This window comes from Choloepus didactylus, chromosome 6, assembly GCF_015220235.1.
Source record: "Choloepus didactylus isolate mChoDid1 chromosome 6, mChoDid1.pri, whole genome shotgun sequence".
In the NCBI taxonomy this organism is placed as follows: domain Eukaryota; kingdom Metazoa; phylum Chordata; class Mammalia; order Pilosa; family Megalonychidae; genus Choloepus; species Choloepus didactylus.
Genome location: NC_051312.1, coordinates 31,102,686 through 31,111,922, shown reverse-complemented (window position 1 = coordinate 31,111,922; position 9,237 = coordinate 31,102,686).

Genomic DNA, 9,237 nt, shown 5'->3' with positions numbered 1-9,237 from the left:
CCTGGCCTTGGTTTTCAGAAAGCATTCACACAACCTCTCCACACCCCATCAGAATCTTCAGAAGAGATGTCCCATCTGCACCTCCATTGACTCTCATCACCCTCTTCTGCTTCACCTCCAAATTCTCTCCTTCTACACTTGGTGAATGGTTTAGCTTGTCCCTTCCTAAGGGTCTAGCTTATTCCCTGCTAAGTTCTTCTCCTAATGGTACCTTCATTTCCTCCAGTCGAGCCCCCCAGTCATGACAAAGCTCTGAATCAGCCCATGTGAGGGTCCACTCAGGCTCTGGCAAGTCTTTCTCCCCAGCTCAGCCCTCCAGACACACAGGGCATCACAGTGACTGCTCAGGGATTGATGTGAAGGCTTCCCCATCATGCCGGACTCCTTCAAGGTGGCTGAGGTCTGTGTGTGTCAACACAACCCCTCATAGAGTGAGACCCGGGGGACTTGGACCAGAGGTCAGATGACTTCTCACACCATGAAACTCCTTCCTTTAGCTTTTAGGACAAGGGCAGGTGATTCAGGACCATGAGCCAGAAGGAAATCACTAATGGTGTTTAAATCACAGAGACAAAGAGCAGGGCCAGAGAGCAGCCTTACTTCCTTAGATCAGTGGGGAATTTTACCAAGAGGCTGTTCATGGAAGAAAGCACTGCTAGGAGCATGGACTCCTGGGTTCTCATCCAGGGTTCTTCACATAGTATCACTGTGATATCTAGGAAGTTACTTCTCAGAAACACAAAGTCATCACTGTGACATGGAGATAATAACACCTACCTCACAGGTAGATGTCCTAAATGTACTCCCAGCCCCAATGCAGTATAAGTTAGGTTGTGTCCTCAGTGCTGTCCTGGATTATTTTTGGAATAAAGAATCAAACTCCCCCATCAAGAAAACCTGACAATCAGTGGCCCTTCTTTTTTCAGGGCATTTGGAGATCACAGCACTTACCACACTAAATTATCATTGTCTTATGTGGTCATCTACCCCACTGAACAGTGAGCTTCCTGAGGGCAGGGATTATATCTTGCTTACCATTCTGTCTCCAGTGCCTACTGAGGATCCTGCCAAGAAATAACATACAATAAATATGGTTAAAATGAATGAATTAATTACAGGTGATGTATTTCTTCCCTAGCTGTCTCAGCAGAATCCTAGGTACAATGTAGCTGTTCCATAAATGTTGAAGGAACCCACTTCCCCATGACTGAATCCATGTCTTCTCCATCCCTGATTCCCAGTGCGTACACTGAGCTTACCTCCAGGTAGGTGTTCAGTCAATGACCTGACCATTGAAAGAGCACTTTGTAAGATGCCCTGGGCATCCTGCAACCTTCCTTTGCTTGCAGGTGGATCCATCATATTCATACGTGAAATAAACGCATGGCCACAGAACAAACTCTCCCCAGCGTTTCTGTGGCTGTGCGGGTCTCACCTCAGTTACCTTTTCTATTCTGATCCAGAGATACAAGTAAAACCCTGGGGACAGTTCCTGGCTCACCCAGATTTCCCATTTAGCCAAGGAGAAGCATCACAGGTAAGATGCCAACCAGTGCTCCTACCTCGCTGGATTCACAAAGCTCTGGATCTGCAAACCCTGCAAGCCGTAGGCTCAGGTATGCTGAGACAAAGCCACTTGGGTCTCAATTCCACCTGAATTAAAACAACAGTAAGGGAGACCTGCATCTCTTCTACCTCCCGGGTGTTCCACACAGGAATAAGAACCCTGGCAGCTTAGCCTTGATTTCAATTGCTCAAGAGATACCAGGGGACAGGCATGATTATCAGGCGAGAGAGGGTGGTCCCCAGTGAGTCGTACCCCTTTCCCTTTTCTAACCAGAGAGACTTCCTCATGGGAAGCAGGACCTGGTTACTAAAAACTCAAACTTCCTTTTGGAAACAATTTCTGAAATCAACATTAAGTGTGAACAAATTAAATTCACCTGTTTTCTTAGGTGTTTACAATGGATGGGTATCTAGGATGTTCAGAGTTTTATTAGATACAGCTCCTGCTTACCATGAGTTCAGTCATGTGGATTTATATGAAATGGCACTACTCACAAGGCAGGTAGATTGAAGCAATAGGGACCAGAAGAGTCAGGAAATGGAAAGTAACATGCTTTGGTGTGGGCAAGGGTATAACTCAGAAGTTTTAAACCAGGGGGAATTTTGCCCCCAGGGGAGATTTGATAATGTCTGGAGACATTTTTGGTCATCACAACCTGGGAAAGAGAAAGCTACTGGCATCTAAGTGGGCAGAGGTCAGGGATGTTGCAAAACATCCTGCAATGCACAGGACAGTCTCCCACAACAAAGAATTATGTGACCTAGATGTCAAGAGAGCAGCTGCTGAGATGCACTGGTATAGATGCAACAGTGCTGTGTTGATAATCACTGGAACTGGGTTTTGGGTCATTACACTTCTCTGACCACAGGTGTATATGTTTTAAATTTTCCATAATAAAAGGTTTTTCAAGTGCCATATGCACTCTTTGTAAAATGTAACGTACTCTACACAAGTGCTTTTCACAAATACCACTGATTCAGCCTTAAGACTAGAGTTGAAGTAAGATGGCACAAGTTTACTAATGATTAATAAGAAAATTATGATGAGACATTTTAAGATAAATATGGTTTTGGCACAATTGCTCTTGAAAGCGCAAATATTGATTTAAACATTTTCCTTTGTATAGAAAAAAGCACAGGAATGAAATTTTGCAAATATTTCTATTGTAACATGTCATCGTGAAGTTGAGTTTCTGTGAAACCATTTCAGACAAAATCTTTTCTATATAGAATATTTCATCTAATAAATCTAAGGAAGATAGATTTTTAAACTTGATATAATTAGTATTTGTTGTAGGAAACTACAACTGTTCAAATATTATGGTAGAAAATTGCATTTGTTCACCTATTGCTATAGATGCCATTTGTCATAAGAAGCTGGTTGTATTTCCTAACTTTGTGACAATTAACCTATTGACTATATCCTCATTTCTCTAGTTCTAGCAATAATTTTAGAATTAGAAAGGCATCCATACACATTCTTTGTGAAGTTATTTTGCATGTAAAATAAACAAGTGACTATCAATTTAGTCTTTTAAAAATATTAATGTACACGAATTCTCATAGCAGCTTTTTACATGATAGGTAAAGATGGGAATCAACCCAAATAACCATCAACAAGAGAATGGATAAAAACCAATTGTGGAATATTCATACAGTAGAATGCTATTTGGCAAATAAAAGGAACAAACTAGTACAACCTGAAACATGGATGAATCTTAAAAACATTATATTGAACAAAAGAAGCCAGACACACAGGGTACATGTTCCATAATTCCATTTATATAAGTTCAAGAGCAGGTTAAACTAATTGATGATGTTAGAAATAAGACGGATGATTGCCTGCAGGGAGAGAAGATTGCCTGCAAGGGGCCATGAAAGAAGTTTCTAGAGTGATTGAAATATTCTACATCTTGGTTGGGCTGTTGGTTATACAAAAGTATACATTTGTCAAAATTCATAGGAGAATACAATGAAGGTCTGTGTATTTGTTTCAGTGAGTGTAAATTTTACCTAAATTACAAAACAACACCTAGTTGGAGTGGGAGACCATAAAGAAGTGAGCACTTTACCTAAAATTGCTCAGAATACCTAAAAGGTACCAGGATAGGTGCTTTATTTACTGGTGCCGAAGTTCCTGGTGTCCCCTAACACTTGTTTTCTTCTTTTTACTTTAATCTTGAATAAAAATTACATTACCCATTATCCCTTACAAGTTCAAAGGAAAGGACATGCAATTTTTGCCACTTGCTACTTCTTGATACTGACCTAATTCTGGCCAATAAGAATATGAATGAGAGGAATTTTCATGGGAATTTCAGGGATGTATTTCCCAAACTAACAAGAAATTCCTGCCATTCCCTCATGTGGGGATATGATTCCTGGAGATGCTGTGTCCATCTTGAAGCCATGAGTGGAGAGTAAGAGAACTGAAGAGGCAGCAACCCAATGGGCTGGCATCAGAGAATAAACAAAACAACACTTGAAACACTGGCCTCCAAACTTCTTATTGAAGTTGTATGCCTCACCACTTCATTCCTTCTCGGGCAGCTCGATATTCCATTGTATGTATATACCATAATTCACCCTTGCATTCATCAGCAAATGTACCCTTAGATCACCTCTGTCCACTGCAAATGGCGAACATTGCCGCCATAAACAGCAGTGTGCAAATTCTATTCTGTGTACCTGCTTTCATTTCTTCCAAGAATGTACCTAAAAATGGGATTGAAAGATCATATAGCAACCCTATACTTGGTGTCCCGTGGAACCACCACACTGACCTCCAGAAGGGCTGCACCATTTTACTTCCTTACTAACAGTGAATAGGTACATCCCTTTCTCCATATTTTCTCCAGCATTTGTATCTTTCTGTTTATTTTTTAAACAGTTTTATTCACACACCATACAGTCTGTCCTACGTAAACAATCAATGGCTCTTCATATAATCACAGAGCTATGCATTCATCACCACTGTCTTTATGATGATATTGCCATTTCTTCCCCAATGAAACAAGAAGAGAAAAAAAAAATGAAGAATAAAACATAAAAAAATAAAAAACAAAATAAAATAAAAAGAAGAAAGAACAAAAACACCAAGAATCCCATACCCCTTCCTTATATCCCTCTCTTATTGAGACTTAGGTTTTGTATACTGCATTTGTTACATTTCATGGAAGTGTATTACAATGTTCCTGTTAACTATAGACTCTAATTTGCATTGATTGTATTTCAACATATACCATCCCATTTTCAGTATTGCAATATTGACATTCATTAGTGCTCCTTCATGTAAAAGCGTTCTTATATTTGTACATTTAATCGGCATCAATGTCCTCTCTAGATTTTGCTAAATTATACAATCCCAATCCTTATCTTCCCTTTCCTTCCAGTGTCATACATGCTCTTGGTCTTCATCTTTCAAGCATGCTCACACTCAGCTTTGTTCAGTGTACTTAAAATATTGTGCTACCATCAGGTCGTATTATGCTATCCATTTCTGGATCTTTACAATTGATCCTATTGAATATACTGGACTCTTTCAGCATCAAATGCCCAAGCATTTTGGTTATTAATAATAGCTAACATTTATTTCAAAGTACTTCCTATTCTAGGCAGTGTATAAATGATTAACATGCATCAATTCACTTAATTTCATAACAAACTGTGATAGGTTGTTATCATTATCACTCCTATGTTATACATAAGGAACGAGAAGCACAGAGAAGTGAATGAACTTGCCTAAGGTTGCACAGAAGTGGAGCAAGTTTTGAATCCCCGCAGCCCTACCACAGAGCCTGTGCTCTAAGCACCACCCTACACTATTTCTAGGTACAGAACATGTAAATGGAGAGTTATAAATAACTATGCTGTTTCAATAAAATTCAAAGGTATCTTTATTTCCCTACATAAGCACATATATCTCATCTGCATTTGAACAAAATATTTTTTGATCCGCTTGAGAAATTAAGGAAAATTTTATACAAACTAGCCTGAGAGATCACTCCGAGAGAAGAGGACCATGTAAGGTCCAGCTCATCCAGGCTTCATCCAGAAACAGTGGTGAATATGTGACAACCTTCCTCCTTGAAAGCTGCCTTTTCCTTTTCTGTCACCTCTTCCTCTTCTGTATTAATTCCTCTCCCTGCTGTCACTCTTCACCCCCATTCTCACTGTCTCTCCCACTAAGCTTCTAGCAAATACCTCCTCTGTCCCCACAATGCCACCTTAATTAGAAGCATGGCCAGAGAAGGTGACCGGCTTGGAAAAGCCTCAATCAGCCTGTGAGAAAATGAACTAAACTGCTGGACTCTGGACCAGCGTTCAGTGACAGAATGTGGACAGTGGTCAAGAAAAATACAAAAGATTTTGATAGACCAATTGAACTGTTCTCAGAGTGAAGTAATGTAAACTCCATTCCAATCACACCATCACACTTGGTAATTCCCAAATGGTACTTCACAGGATCCACAATTTTAAAAGACTTTAAGAATCATCCAATTCAAATTTTGCCCCAGGATGGACCACACCCATAACTGATTTCTATTAGACCTTGAATTTAGCGTTTACTGAAATGACTCAGGGCTTTTGGGTTGTGATGGAATGAATGCATATGGGAAGAACATGTGTTTTGGAATCTACTGAAAACTGAGACAGTGCTTTAAGGTTGATTTTACATATGATTTTTTCTTTTTATGTATTTTTTTTCCCAAGTTCAATAAATTCTCATTCCATTGCTCTTAGCGTTTGAGATTTCAATTCACTGCATTTGTTTCATATCCATAAATGCTTGAGTATATTTAGTTCAGTTTGGCATACTCTATTGTAGATTCTTCAACTTTGTGGGGTTTTTTTAATGCTGAATTTTCATCAGCAGAAGAGCTTTGGCAAGTCTCATTGTTTTTTACATTAGTTTTGTTTGCATGTAGTATTTTTCTATTACTACTATTGAGTGAACATGGTTTCATTTTTTGCTTTTTTGGTTTTGTTATTGTTGTTGAGAGGGTGAGATAGCTCATTTACCTATAGTCTCATGTCCACATTTCAGGCCAAGAGAAGGATAGGAGAAGAGCAAAGCACTGACTGAGCACACCAGTCAAGTTTGACTTCTCATTATTTTTTTCTTGGTGAATTAATTGACCCTTTTATTAATATATAGTGTCTTTTATTGCCTCTTGTAACAGCTTTTGATTTAAAGTTTATTTTGTCTGATTTTAGTATAGCTAACCCAGCTCTTTTTTGTTAGTATTTACAGGGAATATCTTTTTCCATCCTTTCTCTTTCAACCTAGTTGTGTCTTTGGGACTAAGGAGAGTCCCTTTTAAACAACATATAGTTGGATTATGATGTTTTTTAATCCATTCTGCCTACCTGTGTCTTTTGATTGGGGAGTTTAATCCGTTAATATTCAGTGTTATTACTACAAAGGCAGTACTTAATTCAGCCAGTTTGTCCTTTGGTTTTTATATGTCATATAACTTTTTTGTCTCTCTTTTCTTTTATTGCAGACTTCCTTTCTGTATAGTTGATCTATTGTGATGTATCTGTCTGATTCCTTTCTCATTTCTGTTTCTGTATATATTTTTAAGTATACTCTTTGTGGTTACATTGGAGTTTGTGTTACACAACCTACATCTAAAACTTCCTAATTTTGGAAAGATCCAACTTAGCTTTAATTGCTAATATGTGTTCCCCACTCCAGTACCCCTCCTTTCCCCCTCTTTATATTGTTTTTGTCTCACATTACCTCTCTGTATTTTGCATGTCTATTATCAGAAAATAGAACTTTTCCTTGTTGAAATGTATTCTGACTCATATGAATAAAAGAGTTGAGCTATATTTTGAGGATACAGTACTAATGGGTTTTGGATTTACCCTTTTAGTTACCTTTCATGAAGATCTTCCTTCCTCACACTACTCCAAGCCACTCTTCTGTCTTTACCTTTCATCCTGAAGTACTCCCTTTAGTAATTCTTGTAGGGCAGCTCTTCGGTAATGAAGTCTCTCAGTTTCTGTTTGTGAAGATTTTAAACTCTCCCTCGTTTTTGAAGGACAATTTTGTTGGATAAATAATTTTTGACTAGCAGCTTTTCCCTTTCAGTACCTTCAATATATGATACCACTGCCTTCTCGCCTCCATGGTTTCTGATGAGAAATCAGAATTTAGTCTTATTCACAATCCCTAGCATTTGATGAATCAGTTTTCTCTTGCTTCTTTCAGAATTCACTCTTTATCTTTGGCATTTGACCCTCTGATTAGTATTAGTGTCTCAGAGTAGGTCTATTAGGGTTTATTTTGTTTGTAGTATGTTGTACTTCTTGGACATGTATATTTATCTTTCGTAAGTATTCTTTCTGTCCCTTTCCCTTTCTCTTCTTCTGGGACACTCATGATGTGTATATTTGTATGCTTCATGCTGTCACTCAAGTCCCTGAGACACATTTCAATTTTTTCTTTCTTTTCCTCCGTTCTTCTGACTGTATTATTTCAATTGTCTTGTCTTTTAGTTTGATGATTCTTTATTCCACCTGTCCAAGTCTACTGTTGTATGTCTCTAGTGTATTTTAAGTCTCCATTATTGTGTCTTTCCGACCCATAATTTCTGTTATGCTACTTTTTAAACTTTTGAATTCTTCTTTATGCTCATATTGTCTTCTTAATATCCTGTAGCTCTATATTCACCATTAGTTTATTTCTGTCCCTTTTTTTGTTCATCTCCTTGAATTAATTTAGGAGATTTGTTTGAATTTCTTTGATATTTTTCCAGATCCTGTCTCATCTGAAGTTTTAATTTGTTCCTTTGACTGTGTCATATCTTTCTGTTTCTTAGTGTGGCTTATAATTTTTTGTTGATGTCTGGGCATCTGATTATTTTGATGTGTTTTCTCTGAAGTTCAGTTTCTCCCTCTTGCCTAGGGTTTTATCATTGATTGGCTTTGTGTTAAGGCTCTTCTTTGATGCTTGATCCACCTTATTCTGGACCTTTATATTAACCTCTGTTTAATTGTTCAGATTTTCTTAGCACTTTTGCATGTGATTCTTGCCCTGGATATGCAGAATAATTTTTAAGATTACCCCATTTTGTGTGCAATTTTTTCACCTTCAGGAAAAAGCTTTCTTTTCTCTGTTCTTTCTCCAGCAATCTTAATCTGTTTGTTTTTGTGCAAAATTTTCTCCCCATATACTATGATTTGTTAAATCTCTCTCACTCAGTGTCCCCTTTTCATTCCACTTTTTAGATCTGGGACCTGTCTTACAGCAGTTCAGTTTCCCCCACCCTCTTCTGTTCTGTGAGGCTTTTCTGCCTCTGGTTTCTTCCCTGTTAGGGTACCCCACCAAAGGGAGCCAATGGGGTCACTCCATAAAAATCCATTTGCGTTTAGGTGGTACAGGAAACAGACACTGGATAGAGTGTGTGTACCTTTTGCCAATAGTTTTGCCATGGTCTCTTTGTTTCCTGGGGGCACTTTTGTATGCTGCACTCCTTAGCCACTTGTGTTCCCTCCTGGGTCTCTGTGGACTTGGGTCCCTGTGCTTAGATGTGTGTGGGGTTCATGGTCTACATCCATAGCAGGTGGGACCCAGGCCATGTTCCCTCTATGCAACTCCCAAGCTGCATGGGATGGAGTGAGGGGGAGGGGCCCAGACTGGAGGCCCAGGATGTGAATATT